Below are 27375 nucleotides of genomic sequence, written 5' to 3' on the forward strand. Positions count from 1 at the left end.
ACTAAAGTAGTTTCACTATAGTGTCCACAGCAGACAGTGCCAATAAAAAAAATATACGGTACGGTATATTCTTTTCCAGGGATCGAACCCGGGACCATAATTCTACCAAAGTGATCACCTAACCACTAGCCCACACGACAGCTACAGTGAATCGCACAGAGCGGCCTCATCCTTGTGCACTCCTCCCGCTGCTGTTTTTAATAAAAAAAAAAAAAATTGTCATACTGTAATTCATCCCATCTCAGTGAAAGCTGTGCGTGCATCTCATTAATCTACAGTATCGGTTATACCGTGACAACAACTCGGGCAACTTCTCTACTATTCAGTTACTGCACCATACCGTATGTACAATACAGTATGTGCAGTGATTTGCATCCTGTTATAAGATCTCACTGTACGGTACAGTACTATATATATGTATATTATGTGACATTAAAAATACAGTATGGGTTGTGCGTACATGCAAATGCTGTGAATGTGATATCCATCCAATTTACTGTAAGTTTAACAGTATGGCATTCAGTACAAGGCATTCAGTACAAATTACAACAGTGGAGCACTCGCCAACCAGCGGTTAAGCACTGTATTACATGCAATTACAAGTGGAGCACTCGCCACCCAGCGGTTAAGCACTGAATTACATGCCGTAGCATATCCTTTGTTGAAGAATACCACGGTATTCCACAAGTCCATGGCGCAACTCAGAGGCCTGCACACCACGCCACAAGTCCATGGCGCAACTCACGCCACGCCATGAGCAACAAAATAGCTGGGCAGATCTGTACATTGGCTGCTGGGTTTGGTTCTTGAAAATTTTTTGAAATTTGAAAGGTCATGCAAAGTTTCTTATTTTGTTGTATGGTTGTCCCAACCCTTCTCTGTGATTTTTGCACACACCTATACTCTTCCTTGCAAGTTTGCTGGGACAGGTAGGGATTACTTATACCTGTTTCATATGATTATTATCTGGTTTAGGGTAGGCATGGGTTGACATGAGCACTGCCCCAGTTTTTCCGCCTAGGTAGAAAAATCTGTCACATGGAGGGCCTTAACACCCCTTAGAAAAAGTGCTTCAGCTTCATAAATATCTTAAGCAAAATGTGTCACTATTATAGGAAACCCATTGGTACAGTTCTGACCCTAATATCCTGTGCGATATTTGAATTGGGGTGTCATACTTTTGAACAAACATCTCTATTTTCAGTTCAAGAATAGCCTCATAGACCTTGTGGAGGGTCCCCTTTATAAAACTGTCTCTGTTTGGTGATTTGTATATCATAGCTACTGTTGATTTGTATGTTCTAAGCCAGTAATAAGGGGAAAATCATTGGAATATGTGGCTATAAAACACAAATCCTTAGAATCTAGGACTGAGGAACTCAGCAAGGCTTTGACTATGAGGAGGTTCTCTTAAAGGATTACTCTGCAGCTTGACAAACCTACTGTATGCAGGTGCCAAGAAAATGTATGATACATTGTGCACTGAAATGGCTCAATTTAACTTAGACCATCAGCATAACAGGTATTTCTGCTGGGGCAACAAGTTTTGTAAACAATTGGATAATTCGGTTTTGGTCCTAATTTGCCCTTTCGCATATTAAAACTGAAGACTGACTCTTCCCAGCATATTAATGATATGTAGGATATTTCCTTAGATTATTCACTATTATCAAACTTTAAATGAGACCCCGTCCCAATGCACCTGTGTGTGTATGAAGTACCTCAAGAAAGCCAATTTACTGACTCTCATGGACGATGATAGAGTGATGGAAGCAGAGCTTTTCTCTTTATGTAAGTCCCTAAACAAAGGTAAATGACTTGGTTCTCATGGCTTTAGTGCTGAGTATTGTTGGCTTCTCATCTCCTCCCACAGCTAACCTCTCCTTTTAGTTCCATATTAGTGGGTAATGTTCCTTCACCTGATTTTAATGTGGCACGGATAATATTGTTACCTCTCTAGTGCAATCCTGCTGGCCAATTTCCCTGATAAATAAAGATTTAAAACTGTTCACCAGGCTTGTTACAATATGCATACAAAGCTTGAAGTGGCTGTTATGACTTAGGACCTTAATCAGCGATGTATGCAAATCTGATGATTTTCATACATGAAGGGGCACCTGTGTCATTGTATGCAATGCTCCCTGGGGGCAGGGGGGATGGAGCCTGCCTCCATCCTGTAAAATTTAGGTGTGTCTTTCTCATTTTATGCATGTGTCAAGGCCAGGGTCAGCACCTGACATTGGCTACAGAGCTGCAAGGGCTATATTGAGTAACCTCAGATGGCCGATGATCTGAGAGATGATCTGAAGCTTTGTCTTAGAGTACAGTACACTACTCAGATCTGCAATGCTGTCAGGAGGCATTTTTCTTCTCAGACACCTCCTGCTGCATATTTTCACATAAATTATATGTCCAAAGATGTAGCAGCAATGTTAACTGCATCTATCTTTGAATCAGTAGGCAGTTGTTATGCTGATAACGCCTTTGACCATGTATCCTGGTTCCATATTTTAAGGGTTCTCCATTTAAAACTATTTGGCTCTGATTTCATACATGTTTTAGAATGGTGACAGAATTCTTGATGGTTAATATTTTGAACACTACTTCTTTCTACTACTCCTTTCCCTTTGCACCAGGAACCAGACAGGACTGTCCGCTATCCACACTGCTTTTCAACTTGGCCCTTAACCCCCTAATATGACATTTTATTAGTGTTGTCCATTGGAAGGGAAAAACTGTTGGTGATCAAGATATAAATGTATATGCTTTTACAGACAATTTATTATTATACTTTAGTGAACCCCTTGTAGATTTTCTCTCCCTAGTAGATTCATTACATACAGTACTTTTCATTTTATTTCTGGAATTTTTGCTAATCTCTCCAAAACTCAAGATTTGCCATTTCGTGTGGATGCCATGGTGAGTTAGGGATGTTCCTTCCCCTTTTAATTGGCCACAGGATGTATAACTTACTTAGGTATATACCTTCACATCCTTCCCAATTATATTCAGCTAACTTCCCAAAATTTGTTCAGCTAATGTTGACTGATTTTCGACAGTGGAAGCACCTCCCTACTTCCTGTTTAGAACACTGCTATTTATTTAAAATGGTCACCTTTCCCCATCTCCTCAAATTTTAGTAGCCCTTAGAATATGGATTTGTTAATCTATCTTGTCTCCAAGACTATGCATTGACTGCTAATTATGGTGACACACTGAATTGGATGGGTGGAGGTGACAAATGTTGTTAATCGAGCTACTTAACAGGAGCTTACCATACACATTCATTTAGTTTGCTCACTTCAGTTGCATCTACAGTATCTAGATTTCAAACTTGTCTCATTGGTCTCCATGCTATGTCATGCTTGGTGGGTTATGAGGAAGTGACTCAATGTTACTGTTTCCCATTCCCTTTTTATGCCAGTACTTGTAATATTGTGCATTCTTGTCATCTCTTGGAGTTACATTATGTTTATCAATTTATAGATTGTGGTTGCTTGTCGGTTCTTACCTTCTTACCTTCTTACCTTCTCTCATCTTTGTGGGAAGTATATCCATTTGGAATACCCCCTATTCTCCTGTTCCAAATTTGTAGCTATGTCAACCAGCTGTTGTCTCAGTTATCACCTACTGATAAGACCTGTTTGATGGATGGTGCTTTCCGTAATAGAATGTTGGAACCCCAGCCCATTTGTTCTATTTACATGCACTTTAGGTGTAGATTGGATTTAACTAGATTAAAAAGTGGTATGGCCAAATGGCACAATGTGTTTTCAGAGGTGGACTTATAGACTGTTTGTTAGAACTCGGTTCTGTCATGATTCCCTGCCACCAGGTTTTGCCAGACCTCCTGTTATGTTAGCTGCAGTTCTGGATCTTACCAGAGGGTATCTTACCTGTCCTGTGGCCAGGTGTCAGGTAATTGACTACTCATCCACCAGCATGGATCATACATGACACTTGGCTATTTAAATCTGCCTGGTCCTAGCATTCATTTCAGGGTTATTAATTTTTCTGATATGTTTCTGGACTTGGATTCTTGTGAGCTCCTTTGTATTGTGCCTGCTGAGCTAATGAACTTCACCCAATCATCAGGTTACCTTCCATATTGGTTCATTATACAGGACTTAATTTATTTATGCTTTGTTCCCATTCTCATCTCTGGAGGTTATCTGCATTTCAAAGGTCATCTTCACTTCCAAGTTTATCTGCATTTCCACGATTATCTGCACTCCCTTGCTGTTGTATCCTGCCTCAATAAAGATCCTTTTGAATATATTACTATATTCTGTGACTTGTTGCTCAACAGCAACCAGGGGGTTCATAACACTGTTATTTTATCTTGTGTATGGCTGAGCAGGCAACTGGTCTCCTCATTGTATGCTGAGATGTAGAATGTAAGCTCTCACGAGCAGGGACCTCTTCCTTCATGTGCTTCTCTTTACATTTTCTTCTACTCTCTACTCCCCATTAGGGCACCTAACACGGGACCGCCAATTCCCGGCAGCTTATTGTGAGTGCTTTAATCACTATTTCAGCAATGTATATAAGTTGTGTCCTTGTCCTGTACTGTAATGTACTGTATGTTACTTGTTTCTTGTTCACCTATTAGTTCTATGTTCTATGTACTATGTAAGGCGCTGCGGAACACTTGTGGCGCCATATAAATAAAGGATAATAATAATAATAATAATAATAATAATAATAATGTACTTCAAGCTGTTTCAAATGGTTTGTTACACTCCAAAGCTGATATGCCTAACGGGTGCCTCTATAGATTTGAAGTGCAATAAGTGATCTTAGCCCAAGGTGGACTACCTATAATGCAGGTGGTCCAGTGCTAAAATACTAGAATTCTTGTTGACTGTTCTTATATCACACAGGATCTGGGTATAGCTTTTGCCAGTGGCGTAACTACTGCCCCCGCAGCCCCCGCGGTTGCTTGGAGGCGCCGGGGAGCTTGGGGGAGGCGGGGGCAGTGGTTACGCCACTTCAACTGTGAGCGCTGGCCTCTGAAGTGATCGGAGGCTAAGGAAGCCTCTGACCACTTCAGAGGCCAGCGTTCCCAGTAATGCAGTGAGGAACCTGAGCGGCCGCATCTGCTGGATCAATTGATCCAGTCAGTGTGGGAGTTGGGAGAGACAGCCCGGATGACAGCTGCAGCCTGCATGGAGTCAGGTAAGTAGGGGGGGAATAACTACAGGGTGCACTAATTGAAGGGGCACAACTACCAAGGCACTACTTGAAGGGGCACTAATCGAATGGACACAACTACAAGGGGCAATACTTTAAGGGACACAGCTACAGGGGGCAATGTATAAGGGGCACAACTACAGGGGGCACTACTTGAGGGGCACAACTACAGGGGCACTACTTGAAGGGGCACAGCTACAGGGGCAATACTTTAAGGGGCACAACTACAGGGGCACAGCTACAGAGGGCACTGCCTATGTGCACAACTACAGGACGCCCTGGATAATGGGTACTACTACAGGGGTTATTGCATAAGGGTACTATTACAGGGGGCATTGCATATGAGGCACAATTACAGGGGGCAATACTTTAAGGGGCACAGCTACAGGGGCACTACTTGAAGGGGCACAATCACAGGGGCCACTACTTGAAGGGGCACAATTACAGGGGGCACTGGTTCTCAATTACAGGGGGAACTACTTGAAGGGGCACAACTACAGGGGCACTACTTGAAGGGGCACAACTACAGGGGCAATACTTTAAGGGGCACAGTTACGAGGCCACTCCATATGGGCACAGCTACAGGGGTCACTACTTTAAGGGGCACAACTACAAGGGGTCCTGTATAATGGCTACTATTACAGGGGGCATTGCATATGGGGCACAACTACAGGGGGCACTGTATAAGGGGCACTAATTTAATAGGTTATAAACTATGTTCCCAATAATCTGGTTCTACCTGGGCATAAAAACTGTGCAACATGTCTTGAGCTGAGGTGACAGACTGGCAGGAGCGGAGAGGAGGGTTGTTGAAGTAGATCTGTCAGGGTGGGATGTAATGGGCATTATTGTGTGGCATAAAGTGTAATGGGCATTACTGTGTGCACAATGTGTTATTAGGGACATTACTATGTGGCATTATGTGTTATAAGGGGAATAATATATAACTGGCATTACTGTGTGGCATAATGTGTTATGTGGCATAATGTGAAATAGAGGCATTATGGCATGGCATAATTTGTTATAAGGGCATTACTGTGTGGCATGTGTAAGGTACATTGCTGTGTGGCATAATGTGTTGTAAGGGGTATTACGGTGTGGCATAATATGTTATTGGGGCATTCCGGTGTGGCATAATGTGTTAAGCTGGCCACACATCTAAAGATTATCTGTCCAACCAGCTAACTAGTTTATTGGTTGGAATGAAAATCTGGTAAGGAATACAATCAGCAATTTGCTCCCAAACGCTGGAAAATGTACCAAAACTGTTGTTTGAACAAATAGTTTAGATCAAACATTTAACAGACTTGTCTGACAACCATTTTCATCTGTTTTCTGGCATTTAAGAGCAAATTGCTGATCATCATTTACTCCCATACGTTACCAGATTTTCATTCCAACCAATCAACAAGTTGGCTGGTTGGATGTAAGTTGGTCTAGTGTGTGGCCAGCTTAAGGCACACAACTGTATCATGTCATCTTTGGGTGTGTTTGTTTTTTGGGCGGGGGGCACCTGAAACTTTTTTGGCATGAGGGAGCAAAATTTATAGTTATGCCACTGGCTTTTACAATGATCCTGACATGGGCACTGTGGGATTTTCCATATCTTTATTTAGTGGGTACTGCCATACTCTTAGCCAGACTTACAGTAGCTGCCAAATAGACTATCCCAATGGATTAATAGTGTGGCAATACCAAGCTAGGTGATGATAGTGAGCTATGGATTCTGTGTGGGGCTAGAGGGATACACCCACACAGGGTAGAAAAAGTAAGTGTGGCCACACTTAAGGGCTGCCTTAATGAGGCAGACCAGTCAGGCTACCAAAGGAGACAGTCCAAGGAGGACTGTAGCAGCCAAATAGCCCAGTGAGCCAACTGGGGACCAGGAGGCCAGTGCCGAGCCCTGAAAGAGGCATACAGGACCACAAAACTCTGTTTGTGTGCAGCTGTAGCAGCCATGCTACAGGCCAGGAGGCCAGGTCCATACTTGCAGGAGGCAGAGAGGACCACTAAAGAGACTGTGTGACTTTGAGGAAGTCAGGGCAGGGAGTCATGTCTATACCTGTGAGAGACAGGACTACAAGAGACTGTGTTATATTTGCAGACTAGCTGGCCATAATAGTCAGGGTTCAAGAAGTGAGGTAGTGCCCTGAATGGGGGCTAGGTTTTTTGTTATTTTTGTTCTTGAAAGCTGACCATAAAGCTCCATTTATTTAATTTACCCTGAAAAGCTTTGTGTAGACCCTTATTATGCACCTGAGCACTGCACCTCTGAAGCCTCTACTGAGCTAATTACCCCAGTTTATAACAATTTTGTGGAAAATACAGGCATGCATAATTGGATCTATGCAACCGATTTATGCAAACGTATATGCAGAAAATGTGGATTATAACACCAACTTAATGGAGAATATAAATGCTGTGTGCACAGAAAGGAACCTGACTCACCTTCAGAATTCAAGGAGGTGGTGAGTGAAAACAAAAAGCATGTTTAAAGTTATGTTTGAACAGAGAATTGTCTACATAAAGCTGGGCATCCAATATACAATTTTCTGTCAGATATCTGTCCAATCTGGCTGGTTGGAATGAAAACCTGGTAATGTATGGGAGCAAATGACAATCATCCATTTGCTCACAAACACTGGAACCTAGCCAAAAATGGTTGTTCAGACAAATTTGTTAAAACACACAAATTTAACCAATTTGAAACATTTTTTTTGTCCTTTTGTCAGTGTTTAAAACCATATGATCGACTGTCATTTGCTCCCATACATTACCAGATTTTCATTCCAACCAGCCACATTGGACAGATCTCTGACAGAAAATTGTATAGTGTATGCCCCACTTTAGTGATGCAAAATTTGCTAGAAAACTAGTGTGTGATTTGGAAAGGCAGAAAAATTGTTTACAAAGCCTTTAAAGTGTTATTTCAAAGAAAGGCAAGTGGTTATGACATTTGTTGCAGCAGTGTAAAGCAGAGAAAGTGTTAAAAGGAAAAATTGTGTTTATCTGGCTGAAAGCACCAAAAGTGTTCCTCTGGCATGTTAAAGCAAGGTGTGTTTTTGCTGTAGAAAAAAAAATGTTTTAAATCTGCATCATTAAGTTAGGGTGTGTTACTGACAGAACATAGATATTATTTTCTGTTAAAGGGACAGTGCTTGATACATGTTGGTAATTGTAGTGCAATATCAAGTACAGTGTTTTGGTGTGCTGAGAATACAGTGAAAATAAACATTGTTCCTGTGTTTATGCTGTGTGGAGATAAATATGGGAAAAAAGAAGCAAGCTCTCAAAAAAGGCAGGTTGCCTACAAGTGTTCAAGCTGGAGAGTTGCAAATCCAGGACTGGAGTATACAGTCTAAAAGTAAAGCAATGAGGTGATTTCAAGTTGTTTGAAATCCTCTGTGGTAACTCTTTTCAAAATGATGGGGCTCAAAGTCTTGTTCCAGAGAAATAGACATTTAAATTGCCCAAACAGATTAAAACTGGTAGTGTTTGTGGTCAGTGTATGGTGCAAGGTCAACCAGGAGAGGAATCTATCAGCATAGAAGAATTTGACTCTCTGTATGAAGTTTGACACAAAACACTTTTATGGTATTATGACCAGAGAGGTGACTTAGAGGAAAAATCTACAAAAGAGAAACTTTTGTATAAGCAAATTGAAAGGAAATTAAAGAGAGACTTATCATCTTTGAAAATAGCATTTAAACAAGAAGAAGAGAAATGAGAGCTAGACATTAAAGCTCTTAAACAGACAAACCTCAAATTAGTAGTTATGTCTGAACACCTTGAGGAGACTGAAGCATTAAAGTGTGAAAATCATGTGCTTCTCTCAAATAATGAAGTGTTGTTGGGAAAAGAACATGAGATTGAGGTTCTGCTTTCAAAACAAGAGGGAGACATTGTTGAATTGCATCAGAGGTGTATGGAACTTTACAGGGAAGTGGAATAATTAAATGAATATGTAAAGGGACATCAGAGAGATGCAGCACACACACAAGGTAAAGTGGCTGATTTAATTCTAGTGTTAAGAGAAAGGGACATGGAGATTGTCTGTCTTCAAGCAAGTGATGTTTTGAAAAAATGAACTGTACCATGCACATGCTGAAATTGAAAAGTTGCAAGGAGAGATTGTAAACCTTGAGAAATGTCTATCAAGTACACAGAACCAGTTGCAAAATATCCAAATGGAAATGTATGCCAGAGAACTGGCGCTTTAGTGTAAATTAAACATGGCAGAAAAAGAAATAGCTGTACAAAAATTGAATGGCAAAATTTGTATTTAATGTTTTACAGGAACTACAGTTCTATTTTTAGAGTATATTTTTACATTGTAGTATTAAATTGAGTAACACAGCTCTTGAGTGTACACATATTTATATTGGTATACATAACATATGCATACATATTTATATGTATACATATTTTTATTGGTAGTTACAAGTGCAGTCATATATATTTATTCTAGTATTGTTTTTTTCTACCTAGTGGAGCTACATTTTTTCCAGTGATTATATATTGAAAGGGTAGTAGATAAGTGGAATAGCCTCCCATCAGAGGTGGTAGAGGCTAAGACAGTAGAACAATTTAAACATGCTTGGGATAGGCATAAGAATATCATTACAAAGAACTGATCATCACATAGGGTTGAGATTACCAAAAGGTAAAAAAGGGCAGACTAGATGGGCCAAGTGGTTCTTATCTGCCATCAAATTCTATGTTTTTATGTTTATATATAGTATTTATTTAATCTTTTTTTGTATTTATTATATTAGTCATGTCTCTGAATTATTGTAATGAAAGGATTAGAAGACGACAGAATTATTTTTTGATCCAGTTTGCAATGTTGTTGTTGAAGAGTATAAAGATCTTTTCAAGTCATTTTTTAAATTAGAGGATCTTTTAAAGACTGAGGGCCTTATTCAGAGCCGGGCGCTATTTGCGCTCGCTCGGTCAGAAAAAGGGGCTGGCTATTTAAATTGAGCGCTCGCTCTTTGCGGTCTGTTGATGCCTCCATGTCTGAGCGAGCGAACGTAACATGCGCTCGCTATTTTGTAAAGACACCCCCTGGCCGCTCGCATCATACGTCATCTCCGCTATTTATTTGATTAATCGAGTACATTGAAAGGCATCTGAACTGCTCACAGTGCTTGTGGTAGGTTTATCATACCGCAATCATGTGAACAGTTCAGGCTAAGAGACAACCAAGTGACGTGGTCGATGACGCTGCTTTGTTAATTATGCACACCCTTAAAACACCTGTTTTGACTGTTTGGCACGCCTGCGTTCGGATCTACACTCCCCATTTTCAAGCACCTTCCCCTGTTACCACCCACAAACGCCTCATCCTCTCACTCAAATTAGCAGGCACTCGCTATTTGGCGAGCGCTTGATTTCCAATCGCACTGACTAGCTGGCGCATGCGCATTACGACCCATATGCATGCGCAGTTGTGCGAACATCGCTCGGAGCGAACGAGCGGCCGCTTACGAGTGGCTCTGAATCAGGCCCTGAGACTCATCATTGGCTTGACATATGTATGTGTATATTACAAATAAAATTATACCTAGACGATTGAGAGTATTTAAAAGATCATCTTTTCAGGATGATATAAGTTTTACTGAAAAGTGGGATAATATATTGGATATGTACTCCCTTTCTTTGATGAAATTGTTAATAGAGTATAGGGATTTAAAAGTTAAAAAGACCATTGAGGAGATTGAGAATGTGAGAACTTTGTTAGAATCATATAAAGACCATCCGTTATTTAAGGAAAGAGACTTTTTGATCAATCAGATTGTAGAACATTTTTTAAAAGAAATTATTAATAGGAAAAATGATAAATTTATTAGGGATCAGAGAGATTATCAAACTAATATGATTAGAACTTATAATAAACATGATAAAGGAAAGATTTTGGAGAAATAGGAGCTATTTATCTAGGGACAGATGCGTATCTGTTAGGAGATGGATTGTATCTTTTAATAGACATAAAGAAAGAGATAATGCTGTCATTCACAATACACAAAATGAGGGTAATAAAATAATTCACCCAACTCCTCTAATTTTTCAAATTGTGATGTTGTAAGACCTAAAATGAATCAGCTGAATAGTGGGAGACAACAGTTATTTTCAATCCAGTCGATTGAGGGACAACAATTACAGATCAGTATAGAAACCATTATTACACAACAGATACAATCCCCTACAATCAGATACTCCAAAGAACACGAGTAGGATGAATGGTTTCAAAAAGAAAAAATCCAAGAAACCTTTCAGATCATTGACTAATAAAGGACTATTTAATTTATCCTCAAAAGAGATAACATCTGATCAAAGAAAATTGGTTATGAGAGGTCTTTATTTTGCCCCGCCTCTAAACTGAATTTTTTCGATCTATTTGTAGAACTTAATAGTTTTATATGGAGTATGTGTCATAAAAGGTATTTTGCAATTAAAAGATTAAAGGATTCTACAATAGAAGCATTTCCCATCATCCTGGATGGGAACAATGAGGAGACTTTAACTAATTTTGAATCTTTGCTCTATGAACAACGGGGAACTGATGATGAGATACAGATCTTTGATGTTAATAATTCAGGTGATGCATCTAAATTTACTAAGAAGTCACAATTTTTTACCATTGCAATACAAAAACTCATGTACATATACTTTTTATAAACAAACCATAGATGATTTTAAAGTTAGGTGTGAAACAGAACATTATTGCTTTAAATATAAATATAATCTATCTAAAAATGAAAGAGCAGAAATTAAGCAGTTAACATCAGACCCTGATATCCTTATTAAAATGGCCGACAATTGAGGTGTTGTGGTAGCCCAGAATACAGAGGACTATTTATAGGAAGTGTCAGGGAAGCTTTCGGATGGTACTTTTTATACAGTTCTTTCAACCGATCCTACCAAGACGTTTCAGATAGAAATTAAAATACTTTTGGAAGAGGCATTAAATGGTGGGGTGATATCCAGAAGAGAGTTTGATTTTCTATTTCCTACACATCCACATATTATCACCTTCCCAAAATCTACAAAACTTTGCACAATCCACCGGGTCACCCTATAATTCAAGGTGTCAGATCCCTCACAGTTAATTTATCTTTTTATGTTGCCCACTTTTTGCAACCTCACACTTCTTCCCTTAGATCGCATCTTAAAGATACAACTGATTTTTTAAATTCCATTTCCACAATTAAGTGGTTATCTCATTATAATTTTCTGACATGTGATGTCAGCGCATTGTATACTAATATCCCCCATGAGGGTGGTATTAGGGTGGTAGAATCATATTTATTGACTGATGATGTGATGAAGAGATTTAATTTTATCATGTAAACATTTTATTTTGACAATGATTTTATATTTGACCGCACATACTATTTACAATGCACTGGCACAGTCATGGGGACCAGGGTAGCGCCGAGTTTCACGAACCTGTATTTGGGCTGTGTTGAGGAGCAGCTCATTTGGGGTGGGTGATTTGGTGCAAACTTGGTCCACTATAAATGCTTTATAGATGTTTGTTTTTCATTTGGGATGAGGATAATGGTTCCATATTGGAGTTTATGGGTTATTTGAATCATAATGATTACAATCTCACTTTCACTAGCACTTTCCACTCCTCCACTATCACTTTTCGGGATATTAGTCTCACCATTGTAGACAATACCATTCAAACTAGCACATATCGCAAGGAAGTGGATACTAATAACTATATTGATTACACGAGTAATAATAAATAGGTAAACAATATCCCTTTCGGTCACTTTAGGCATCTACGCCATAACTGCTTGTCAAAAGATATGTTCTCACAGCAAGCTATAGATATTTTTGATATATTTTAAAATAAGAACCATCCTGAACCCTTATTGCAAGATTCTGTCAAATCAATGAAAGAGATAGATAGGACTGTACTTCTAAATCCTTCTAAAAAACACAGATCTAAATCTAATATTGATAAATCTAGTGTTTTTATTTCTAAATATAATAGTTGTTCCTATCAGATTATCATAGAAAAAGAAAGAAACTGTTGCACAGGAAAATATGAATAAATAATATGGAAGTGGAACCCCTAATAATAATTATTATCAATCCTGGTTACAGTTGGGGGTGCTACCACAGATCCAAGATATGCATATGTTGAAAGAAGAGGACAAAGGGGATCTGTAAGTCGAGCACATGTATTAAAATCTAATCTTTATTTTTTTATTGAAATTACTCACATAACACAAAAAAGCAAAGCGAAATATTTAAATAAAAGTATAGAAAGATGATGTGTATAGTATAAGAAAAATTTGATGTTGAATTTGAGCAGTTGAAATGGATACAATTGTAGTTTAATTGCAGAGGATACTGTAGCAAAATAATTTCAGTAAAATTTTACTGAAATAGTGTCACTCCAATTAAACCGATACATTTTAGGGGAAAAGCAGTTCAATATATTTATGATCATACCAGTTTATAGAATAATATATATACAATAAGCCAGACATCAATATTAGAGCATAGATTGAACTCTTTATTGTAAGACATGATAATAAGACTCAGCTATTTAAAAGAATAGTTATTCTTTTATTTTAATCACGCAAATTTTTCTTATACTATACACATCATCATTCTATACTTTTATTTAAATATTTAGCTTTGCTTTTTTGTGTTATGTGAGTAATTTCAATAAAATAATAAAAATTAGATTTGAATACATCACTTACAGATCCCCTATCAGATTAGGAAGATTTTTAATAGGAATTATAAAATATTACATTTGGTTCCTCTTCTGAAGGCTGAATTAGATGTAAATCTACAATAATATTCAAAAAGGTAGATAACCTTAAGATTATATTGGCTCCAAGTTTTTTAAAAGGAAGAAAAAATCAAATGTGTCATTTAAAGTGTTAGATTGGCCATCCAGAATTGTAGTATGTTTTAAATGTGCTCACTCACTTTGTATAACATGCAGTTTCATTGAACATAACACAACATTCATTTCCTCTAGGCATTCTGAGATTAAGGGCCGGATTCAATTAGGCGAGAAAAGTCATGTTTTAGCGAAAAACATTCACAGGTGCGAACTTGTCACATATAATTGCATATCACGCTATCCAATTCCCGAAGTGTTCCCATGTGCGTCAACTCCATAGACAGAATCTGGCAAAAAGTTTTCACCATCTCAGAGCAGGTGAAACAAATGTGCAAAATGCCTATTTTTGGCTAAAAATGTGGGGACTTGGTTCAGAACCCTTTGGACACCCCCCTAATGACTAACTAGGCAAAAATAATTTTTTGTTTAACTTAATTCCCCCTAATAATGACATGTAATTTCTTGGGTGAAAATGAAAACAGTGTTGAAAAATGGGTTTAAAGTACTGGGTCAGGTACTTTGAGGGGCTGTATGGGACAGGTGTTTTCAGGATTGTAGGTGGCTGCTGCAGGAGTATTTTTTACTTTTTTTAAAGCTGCACTTTATAGACACATAAATATACTAGCACCCATTTAACTGAAGTAATTATTTTCTCCAGAAAATATTGCTTTTTATCAATTTTCCACTCTTATGCAAATATGCATATAACAACCATTTCACACAATATAAGAACCCAAAATACTTTTATTAGGGCTAGTAATACACTTCCATATTAATTTCCTATCTCAGTTAGGCTTTTTATATGGCACAGACTGATTTCACCAAAATATGGTGTACTTTTCACTAGTTTCGCCATGTGCAATAATCGCACATATGAGTTTTCACGTATTTTGGAGTTAGGGTGAAAAATGGGAGCACGCATTGCGAAAAGACGCGGACATATCGCAAAAAAAGTGGCGAATAGTGCAGAAACTTCTTTGGCAATAAGTTTTATAAGGGGTCTATTTACTAGGCCCTGGATGGAGATAAAGTGAACGTAGATATGGTACCAACCAACCAGCTCCTAACTGTCATTTTTCAAACACAGCCTGTGACATGGCAGTTAGAAGCTGATTGGCTGGTATTTTATGTCTGTTCACTTTATCTATATCCAAGGCTTAGTAAATAGACCCCAATGTCCTTTATTAACTGTAACAGTACCTATGTGGTTTATTTGTTACAGTGTCTTTGTAAGTTACAATATATTGAACGGATCATGAGATCTTTGAAAGTAAGATTCCCTGAACATTTTAAATAGATATGAGAAACATAGTGTATCTAGACATTTTGGATTGGAACATTCTAGGGATCCAAGGGGATTGAAAATAGGTGGTATTGAATCTATTCAACCCACACCTAGAGGGGAGGATAAAGGAGACTATACATCCGAAAAGCATTTTGGATGCACACCCTGCAAACTTTGTGCCCAGAAGTTTTAAACAAGATAATTGACCTGGATTTTTAATTTGGGGCCAAGGGATACACTTTTGAGATATATGTGATAGGGGTTTTGGAAGAATTAGAACCTATTGTTGACTGGATCATTTGGTATGTTTTTTTAGGATATATGGATTATTTTTTATTATTAGGAATGGGCCCCCACACATGGGATGATTTTTTAAACAATTTGGCCATTTTCAACCAATTGGAATGACAAATCATTTAAAAAGTGCCATGTGTGGGCATGATAACGATTCCAATGCATGCTCCTGCTGTCAATGATCACGGTCACTGATCAATTGAACCTGCAGAAAGATATCAACCTATCTTTCAGGACTTGGCACACATTGTTTTGTGTGTGTGCACAATTAGCGAAGCGATGGATGTTATCTTGTCACATTTCCTGGCCACTCCCCTCCTACATTTTGTGCCAGACGCCGAGGACAACTACAGAGACAAGAAGACAGTGTGTATCATCTGTGGAGAATTTGTCAGTTGTTTATAGTGAGTATACCCAGCATAGCAGCGATGTATTCCACTGCACCACCAGTGCCACTGAACCACCAATGTAATTAACCCACAGCCCCACAATGTTATTAAACCCACTGAACCACCAATGTAATTAACCTACAGTCCCAACAATGTTATTAAACACACTGAACCACCAATGTTAACCCACAGCCCCACCAATTTTAAATGTTTAATGTATTTAAAAAACATAACCAATAAACATATAAATATTTAAACAGTGTAAACAGTTAAAAAAAATTGGTGTATTAAAAAAACATTTTTTTTTCTCTTTTCCTACACAGACTTGACTAGTGCAAGAGAAAAGAAATTTGTCACTGGCTTCCTGGAGTTACACAGAAGCCATCAGTGCTTATGGAAAATCAAAAGTCAAAACTAAAGATTATAGCAACAAACAAAAAAAACTGCAGCCATAGACGAGCTAGTGACATACAGCAAGCCCTATCACAAAGAGGCGTGTCCAAAATGGGTGAAGGGCAGAATACAAAACCTGAGGACTGTCTACCTCAAAGAGTACAAGAAACAACTGGACTCACAGGCATTAGTAGCAGGGGCAGAAGAAGTATATACAAGCACATTATGGTACTTTGACCTGCTCCGGTTCATTCACGACCATGAACCAGAAAGAGCTTCACAATGTCTTATGGTGGAGAGCGTGCCAGGAGAGCAGGAAGAGGACTCACAGGAAGTGGATGAACCATCCTCTTTGGATGTGGTAAGTAAAGACATAGCGCCTGATTCAGAGCCGGACGCTCTGACCAGAGCGCTCGCTCTGAATCAGGGCCCTCCTCCATGAAAATGGAGCAGCCTCCTGGCCGCTCGTATAGCTGTGGGTGACCACCCACAGCATAAGCGAGCGGCCAAAAGATGGTCGCGATGGTCTTGACCATCACGACCATCAGACTTGCGATCTAGACCCTGTGGTAGGGTCTCCCTGCCGCAAGCCCTAGAGTGATTTTGGCTCTATCAGAGCCAAAATCACTCCCACTGACATCACTAGTGATGTCAGTGGGGCCGGCTTCAGACGGTAGGTGTTCCCATGGGAACGCCTCCATCTGGCCGCCACGCCCCTGGCACGCCCACCAAAGGGGGCGTGCTGTCAATCAACATCAACAGCACGCCCCCTTTGGTGCGAGACCCGGAGCGATGGAAAGCCCGTCGCTCCCCAGGTCTCGCGCATGCGCACGTCGGAGCTTCCTCCATCATGCACATGCGCAGTGGGGAACATCGACCCACTTGCGAGCGTACTGCCGCTCGTGAGTGGGTCAGAATGACCCCCATAGTGCAGACACACCATGCCAAATGTTTGCTACTAAGTCCTACAGTCCAAATCTGTCCAAATCTGTTCAATGGAGACAGTCCTTCTGCCATGACACTGCCCCCACTCTATTAAAATAGGCCAGGTATTGCTCCCTGACCTCTTTAGCCCACACAGTCCCCGTTGTTTCCAGATTGACAGTTTGTGCCACAGAAGGCAATTGAACTGTCTCCTCTGGCTGGTCAGGGTCGTCTAGCATAGCTGTGCCTGATGTCCTTTGTCAAGTCATTGTTTTGCACCTTAAAAAGTTGTGCAGGACACAGCATGCCAAGACGACCAAATACATTTTTTCCACATATAAATTAATGGCGATATGCAATATGCGGAATCGGTTGCTCAGGATGCCAAAGGCATTCTCCACAATCCGCCATGCCCTGGATAGCCGATAACTGAATATCAGCTTTTCTTTGGTCAGACCCCTTTGCATGTACGGCTTCATCACATGCTTGTGTAATGCAAATGCCTCGTCATCCTCACACACAAAGTTAAGGCCGTGCTTCATTTCCGCTCTTGAAGGCAAATTCAGGCTATTGGAGGTAAGCTTCTCTTAGAAGTGTTTTTTTAAAGTACCCACCATCAGAAGCATGACCATTTTTCCCTACATCCACAAAGATTAACTCATAGTTGGTGTTCACCACCGCCATGAGTACAATACTAAAAAACCCCTTGTAATTGTAATAATAAGATCCGCTATTGACAGGCGGGGTTATGCAGATATGCTTCCCATCGATTGCTCCCTGGGAATTTGGGAAATTCCACCTCCAGTCAAATTCCTCAACAATGGATTGCCACTCCTTTGACAGGAACTAGAATAAAAATAGAAAACAAATATTAAAACATTATAATTATACTTATTTTTTCTCCCCTCCAACAGTCTGGTACACCTGACCTGGACCTGAGCCCAAACCCCCAAATGGCTGCCATCAGTGAAAGTGAGGCCGAATGTAGTCAGCCTCCTACAAAGAGAAGAAATAGACGCAAGGCCCAAAGAGTTCAGTCTCAGTCATCAGGACTATTGAAACAAGTGGACAAGGCCCTCCAAAAACCTCCAGACATGTTTGACAATCTTTGCACCCATATTGCCAGTTCTTTCCGTGCTGTGGATCCGGATAAGTAGATCCATGCCGAGCAGATCATATATGACACAGTTATAAGGGGTAAAACAAAAGAACTGGCCAGCCACTTCAGATGATTGGTCCCTCCCCATCACATTCTTACCATCCAGACACCTACAAGCCCACAACACTGATGGGTCCAATCCCATCCCTGCCTACTCTCCAGTCCACTTACCCTACTCCCCAACCCACTTATCCCTCCACATCCTCAGAGATTCTTTAAAGAGCCATTCTGGAGGTGGACAAGGAGCCATCTCAATTTTTTAATTTTTGAAAATATTATTTTAACTTTTCTAGTTTCTCATAAAAGATTCACCAAGTTATCTCTCCCAATAGCTACTCTATGGCATATGGTGGTGATGACGCAGATTGGACACAGTCACTAAACACATGGTGTAAGGACAGACTGTTGGAAGCTTTGGCCACAATCTGTACTTGTGCCATGTGTTTCTTGGCCTATTCAATCTGGCGTCCGACCCACCATATACCATAGAGCAGCATAGCTATTGGGACAGATAAAACTTGTTGATAAAGCAGTTTTATGTGTGTATGTTACCATGTTTTTTCCCTGAAAAGGATAATTTATTGAAAAACTGTTTTATTGATGTTGTTGTCGGCAGTATCACCAAATTTTATCTCTCCCAATAGCTACTCTATGGTTTACAGTGGTGATGATGCAGATTGGACACGGTCACTAAAAATATGGCATAACATTAGATTGTTGGAACCTGGGGCCACAATCGTGTATTTCTTGGCCTATCTAATCTGGTGTCTGACCCATGGTATACCATAGAGCAGCATAGCTATTGGGATAGATAAAACTTGTTTATAAAGCAACAATTTAAGCCATGTTGGTTAATAACACTTTAAGAAAATGCAGCCATATTGGTAGCCTGATTTCAAATATGCAGCCATAAAGGTTGCCATGTTGCAAATATACAGCCATGTTGGTTGTTTTTTTCTACAAATTGGTAAAAAAAAAATTATTTCACAAAAAAACATGTGTAGCGTTTTTTACTCACCTTAAAGTAGTGCTACTTTGGGACATTCACAATGGCTTTGCAGGTGACTGGAATAATTACGCCAAAAGCCTAGGGGGAAATGAGGGTCCCAAACTTCATGTCGTCAAAGGACCATCCTGTAGGCAGGAACCTCAGGGTAGCAATCAGCCTCTCCTCAGCCGGGATGGCCCTCCTCATATTGGTATTCTGCCTTTGGATATATGGGGTCACCAGATGCAGCAACTCCTGGAAGGTGGCATCATCCATGCACAGGTAGTTGCGGTAATCATCTGGGTTGTTCTCCCTAATCTCCATCAGCAGTGACATGTGGGAGTGAGTGTCCCTCCTCATCAGTCACTCCTTCATCCAGCAGGACCTCATCTTCCTCCTTTCCTCAGTTCCATCATCTCTCAGCTTCATATAGCCATAGGCTAGCAGAAGTTTATAGTGATAGGGATCCATCACCACAGAATAGAATGCAGGATAAACACACTTTGTTAAAGGCAAGCCAAAAATAAAGCAAAGCACAACAGCATTCAATAGTACAGCATTCAGCAGGTATAAACCAAGCCTCAATAGTCACAGAATAGAAGTGCACAGAGGTAAAATGGCACCTGCTTAATATATCCCCTAGTTAAGCCCTCCCATTATTTAAATTCCAGAAGATGCATCGCAAGGTTGTTTGCTGCAAATGATATATCGTTAACAATCTACAGTCGTTAATGACCCATCTTTATCGTTAGATCATTTGTACAATCGTTCCATGTGTAGGCACAATATCGTTTGTCCGGGAGTGTTCAGGATTTCAAGGGAAATCGCAAACGAGATTGGATCATTTGCAAATCGTTCCTTGTGTGGGGGCCTTAATAGTTCGGAATAGTTTTTATGCTTATTCAGTATTCATTGTTTCATATAGATCCTTATACAGGTATATTCTGTTTAGTTTAGATTGTGTTTATATATACTCTAAGGGCTAAATTTACTAAGATTCGAATTGAAGTTTTAAACACTCCACCTCCTGAGCTGCGAGTTTGGCAGAAACATACACAGATCAGTGTGATTTCTGTATGCTTCTGCATGTAAACACTATCTAAAGGGTTAATATTAAAAAAAAAATTATGTAGGGCCCCCCCCCCCCCCCCCCAAAGCATAACCAATGCCTGGGACTTGGCTGCAGGGCAAGTCCTGGTTTTAAATATAGGGGGAAAAATGCATAGGGGTCACCCTACATTTACAACCAGCACCAGACCCAAACCGACTGGGGTGTAATGCCACAGCCAGGAGACCCTATTATCAGGTCTCCCCAGCCAAAGCATTCTCACCCCAAGCTGGTCAGCCCAAGCCAGGGATCTCAGGGGAGGTGGGGACCCCTCAAGAAGGGGTCCCCCCTCTGCCAAAACCCCAGGCTTAGGCTGAAGCCCGGGGCTCTTCCCCACACCCCTGGGCTGTGGGTACGGGAGTAATGATGGTGAAAATAGTTCAAAACTATTGTATTTTACAGTGGAACTACAGGTGCCAGCATGCTTGTCCTTTTGCACTTGTTGAACTACAAGTGCCAGCAGGCGGCCGGCACCTGTACCCTCACTGTAAAATAAATAGTTAAATAACCACAGCACACATACACCGTTTACAGTATAACTTTAATACATGCAGGAGGCAGGGAGGACCACTAAAGTGACTGACTTTGTGGAATGTCTATACCTGTGAGAGACAGGACTACAAGTGACTGTGTTACGTTTGCAGACTGCCTGTCTATAATAGCCAGTGTTCAAGGAGTGAGGTAGTTCCCTGAATGGAGGCTAGGATTTTTATTATATTTGTTCCTGAATGCTGACAGTAAACCTCCATTTATTTCATTTAGCCTGATTATGCACCTAGGCACTGTACCATGACCCGTCTTCTGAACTAAAAACCCCAGTTTATCACAATGGGGAGGCCATTTATATATCATTGTTATTTCCTAGGTTTCTTTACCAAATGGATTGGATTGAATGTTCGTTAGATGTCAGGTCTAGGGCTGAAAAACTATTTTCTTTTTGGCTCCCATATTTCAATAATCTACCACCTCATGTAAAGGACTTCATTAGGCAGGCGGTAAAGCTAACTTCCTTGTATAATTTAGAAACAATATTTAGAGAGTCCCCTCCTTTTAGTACTTTTAGTATTTTTTGGAGCCTTCAGGTTTGTTAAAAATTTTACCTCCCGTCTATGGTCAGTACATTCTATAATAATTTTCCTCCTGTCTATGGTCAGTACATTCTATAATAATTTACCTCCCATCTATGGTCAGTACATTCTATAATAATTTACCTCCCATCTATGGTTGGTACATTCTATAATAATTTACCTCCCGTCAATGGTCAGTTCATTCTATAATAATTTATCTCCCATCTATGGTCAGTACATTCTATAATAATTTACCTACCGTCTATGGTCAGTACATTCTATAATAATTTATCTCCCATCTATGGTCAGTACATTCTATAATCATTTATCTCCCGTCTATGGTCAGTACATTCTATAATAATTTATCTCCCGTCTATGGTCAGTACATTCTATAATCATTTACCTACCTTCTATGGTCAGTACATTGTATAATAATTTATCTCCCGTCTATGGTCAGTACATTCTATAATAATTTAGCTCCTGTCTACAGTCAGTACATTATATAATAATTTATCTCCCGTCTATGGTCAGTACATTCTATAATAATTTACCTCCCATCTATGGTCAGTACATTCTATAATAATTTACCTCCCATCTATGGTTGGTACATTCTATAATAATTTACCTCCCGTCAATGGTCAGTACATTCTATAATAATTTACCTCCCGTCAATGGTCAGTTCATTCTATAATAATTTATCTCCCGTCTATGGTCAGTACATTCTATAATAATTTATCTCCCGTCTATGGTCAGTACATTCTATAATCATTTACCTCCCGTCTATGGTCAGTACATTCTATAATAATTTATCTCCCGTCTATGGTCAGTACATTCTATAATCATTTACCTCCCGTCTATGGTCAGTACATTCTATAATAATTTATCTCCCGTCTATGGTCAGTACATTCTATAATCATTTATCTCCCGTCTATGGTCAGTACATTCTATAATCATTTATCTCCCGTCTATGGTCAGTACATTCTATAATAATTTATCTCCCGTCTATGGTCAGTACATTATATAATAATTTATCTCCCGTCTATGGTCAGTACATTCTATAATAATTTATCTCCCGTCTATGGTCAGTACATTCTATAATCATTTATCTCCCGTCTATGGTCAGTACATTCTATAATAATTTATCTCCCGTCTATGGTCAGTACATTATATAATCATTTACCTACCGTCTATGGTCAGTACATTATATAATAATTTATCTCCCGTCTATGGTCAGTACATTCTATAATAATTTATCTCCCGTCTATGGTCAGTACATTCTATAATCATTTATCTCCCGTCTATGGTCAGTACATTATATAATCATTTATCTCCCATCTATGGTCAGTACATTCTATAATCATTTATCACCCGTCTATGGTCAGTACATTCTATAACTATTTATCTCCCGTCTATGGTCAGTACATTCTATAATCATTTATCTCCCGTCTATGGTCAGTACATTCTATAATAATTTATCTCCCGTCTATGGTCAGTACATTCTATAATCATTTATCTCCCGTCTATGGTCAGTACATTATATAATCATTTATCTCCCGTCTATGGTCAGTACATTCTATAATCATTTATCTCCCGTCTATGGTCAGTACATTATATAATAATTTATCTCCCATCTATGGTCAGTACATTCTATAATCATTTATCTCCCGTCTATGGTCAGTACATTATATAATCATTTATCTCCCGTCTATGGTCAGTACATTATATAATCATTTATCTCCCGTCTATGGTCAGTACATTATATAATCATTTATCTCCCGTCTATGGTCAGTACATTCTATAATCATTTATCACCCGTCTATGGTCAGTACATTCTATAATAATTTATCTCCCGTCTATGGTCAGTACATTCTATAATCATTTATCTCCCGTCTATGGTCAGTACATTCTATAATAATTTATCTCCCGTCTATGGTCAGTACATTCTATAATCATTTATCTCCCGTCTATGGTCAGTACATTATATAATCATTTATCTCCCGTCTATGGTCAGTACATTCTATAATCATTTATCTCCCGTCTATGGTCAGTATATTATATAATAATTTATCTCCCATCTATGGTCAGTACATTCTATAATCATTTATCTCCCGTCTATGGTCAGTACATTATATAATCATTTATCTCCCGTCTATGGTCAGTACATTATATAATCATTTATCTCCCGTCTATGGTCAGTACATTATATAATCATTTATCTCCCGTCTATGGTCAGTACATTCTATAATCATTTATCTCCCGTCTATGGTCAGTACATTCTATAATAATTTATCTCCCGTCTATGGTCAGTACATTCTATAATCATTTATCTCCCGTCTATGGTCAGTACATTCTATAATAATTTATCTCCCGTCTATGGTCAGTACATTTGTGTTTCTATGCCTCATTGTTATTTGAACCTTTAATTTTCATGTGACTTTTTCTTTCTGTACTTACCAGCCTGTATTGCTATTGTTATTGGTTGGAATTTAAATTGATTTCTCTCGCAACCTGCTATTTGTTTGATTGATTCTGTATTAGAGACTTGCATGACTCTTTCAATAAATACATTAAAAATAGAAATGCTTCTTATACAGTATAAATAAGCTTAGTTCAAAACCATAAGACTAAACAAAGAAAATGCTTTTATTTCATTTCCAGACATGAGATGTAACCTTAGTTCAAAATGATAAGTCTGAATAAAGAAAATACTTTTATATTATTTCCATACATGAGAAGCACTCAGATCATACCAAGTTCTGAGATAAGTTCTGCACAACACTATATCAAATTAATATAGCAAATAATACTTACAGAATATGTTGCTAACTACTAATGTAGGTTAACACATTATTACATACATTATGTCCATTACATGCAAGAATATTTAATATTATATTATTGCACACTCACTATGATCTGTACAGGCTTCATTCTGTATAAAAGAAAATAAATAGCTAAATGAAAATTAAAACATTTGTGGGGTCTCCCCCCCAAATCCATAACCAGTCCTGTACCTCTGAGCCAGGTCTACCATTGGAAAATAGCGGGGAAAAAACAGGATTGTGGTTTCCCCCTATTCTCCAAAAAATGGGGTCCACCTCCTGGGGGCTCTTCCATGCACCCCCTACGCTTTGGTTATGGGGGTAATAGTGATTAAATAGTTAAATGTGTTGTTCTCTGAAGGTGGTCTACAAGTCTCAGCAAGGCTAACCCAGTATGATGGCACATGCAGAACCACAAATGCCAGCATTCCCAGACATTAATGACATAAAGACAAGACACAGACACAGAGGAATACATTTACTAAAGATATATTTTAATCAATTGTAATCAAATTTAATTGATTAAAAATTAATCGAAATTGAAGTACAAACCAATCAGCTCCAAACTGTCACTTTACAGGCTGTGTTTGAAAAATGACAGTTAGAAGCTGATTGGTTGGTACTTTATGTACATCCACTTTATCTCTCTCCAAGACTTAAGTAAATAGACCCCTTAGACCCTGAAACACAACATCTTTGTTGATCAATTTCGATTAATTTTTAATTGATTAAAATTGGCCTTTAGTAAAAAAAACACACCTCCACACAGCCCTTGATCTCCACTTAATAATCACAAAATCAATTAAACAGTTCCTCTTCAATCCATGTAAGCTTCCAAAGATCTTTGGAAAAAAAAATGAAACTGTCCCTTTACAGAGTCCCATCACAGAGTGACAGGTTACTGCCAGTCACTCCATAGAAATGAATGGGGAAGAACTGATTGATTGAGAGCGGCAGTTCCCCCACTCTCAGACAAACCTGCCACAGGTAGGTTTATTGTTTGGGCAGGTTTGCCGACGGTTTTATGGTGGTTTTGAAAACCCCTGCTTGATAAATCATGGGTTTCTATTCTATTCTGGGTTTTTTTTCTATGGTCTAAAGTACTCTTTCTGGGTGGGTTTGCAGCAGTTTTGGCCTTAGTAAATTGACAGGTTGGTGTCTTATGGAGCATACACACAGTCAGATTTGTCAGATGAACAATTGAACGATTGAACGATTTGAACGATTGAACGATTTTTGACTGCATTAAAATTAATGGAATCGTCCAAGTCTGACTGCAAACACATCAGATGTCAGATATCGTTCTCTGACAAACGGGAACGCGCCTCGTTCATCGTCCATCGTTCAGGCATGTCAGATATGTCAGATTTTCCTTCAGATATGAACGACTGAACGATTTTTAAATCGTTATCGTTCAGATCTGAAAGAAAAATCTGACCGTGTGTATGCACCATAAGACATAACTGTCCTGATTCAGAGGTTCACTCTGACAGTACGCAATGCTAAATTTCATGCAGTTGGGCGATGTTGGAAGTTCTTTACGTACTGTATGTCCAAATCGTACAGCGCATGTGTCCCAATGTTATTGCCGGGAGACATAGAGCAAATTTGGATGCAAGAGCCATGGATTTCAGTGGACATTCCTGGAAGAATACAGGGGGTTATTAGGAAGATGATGACTGTGTTTAAAGACATAGTAGTGCTAGCACAGGACGCCATGTACAAATAGAGAGATTGCACCTGCCATAGGGCTGGTACAAGCTTCGATGGTGCGACCAGTGGTGCAGCTATGGAGCATTTAAAGATGCACTGAATTGAATTAGCACCAATGAAAGTGGGCATTTCAGTATGAACAGAAATGGTCTCAGCAGTAGCATAAATATTCAGGCATGGCTGCGGCAACCTGCGTCCACCTCTGAATCGGGCCCAATATGTATGAATGCAATTGCAAGATTGAAGAAACCCAGGTAAGAAAGAACACCATATAATATGAAATATTTCACACAGGTGATGTTACCTGAACAAGATGGCTTCCAGCTTCCATTTTAAATGATTACTCAAATATCACAGTAGTGAATTTGCCTCCTGATTGGACAGTGCAATAAAGTTGTGTTAACTACTGGAATGACTAGGATGGGTTGATTCTTCTACTACTAAATCCTCTTAGTAAGTGAAGGGCTACTGTATATAATAATAGTGTTGTTGGGATAGCTAGTTTCCCATTAACAAGTAACAATAAGTAGCTCCTGGTATGTAATATGAATATGACTATGCAGCATATCATAACAACTGTAATGTACTATGAAGCTTGAATCGTATACGTCTATTTCCTCTATGTTGCCTGATCTCATAGGTGGTACATAATTATGCTGGTTAGGATCTGGTATAGAATTTCAAACTATTACTGTCGATGAAGAGATGACTTGATTGATATCTGGCTAATATTTTATTAATTTACCATATTAGCCAGATATTGGTTTCACACTGCATTATTCAAAGATAGAAAATATGTCATGATTATTGCTCAAGAATTGTGAGAGTGATTCATTAACTCTGTTATGTGTTGAATTAATTTTCATTTTAATATTTCAGATAATAAATTTAGAATAGATGCAGGTTTTTGCACAAAACAATTCTAATACCCATTTTGCTTTCTAACAAAGTATGATCTGACAAGTGGATAGTGGTATGCAGCTTAGTTAGCAGAAGGCTCCTTACCTCTCACTCTGATAATTCTATTTACGGTCTCATCTGCCCAGCATGGAGGCATGCTCTATGTCTATACTTCTCCTTGTCATTGGACTCCTTTGATGATCAGCAAGAAATAAGAGACATTCATCTGCAAAAGTCTATTTCATCTTATATTTTCTTGAAT

Source organism: Taudactylus pleione, unplaced genomic scaffold, assembly GCF_031769625.1.
Source record: "Taudactylus pleione unplaced genomic scaffold, aTauple2 ptg000176l, whole genome shotgun sequence".
In the NCBI taxonomy this organism is placed as follows: Eukaryota; Metazoa; Chordata; class Amphibia; order Anura; family Myobatrachidae; genus Taudactylus; species Taudactylus pleione.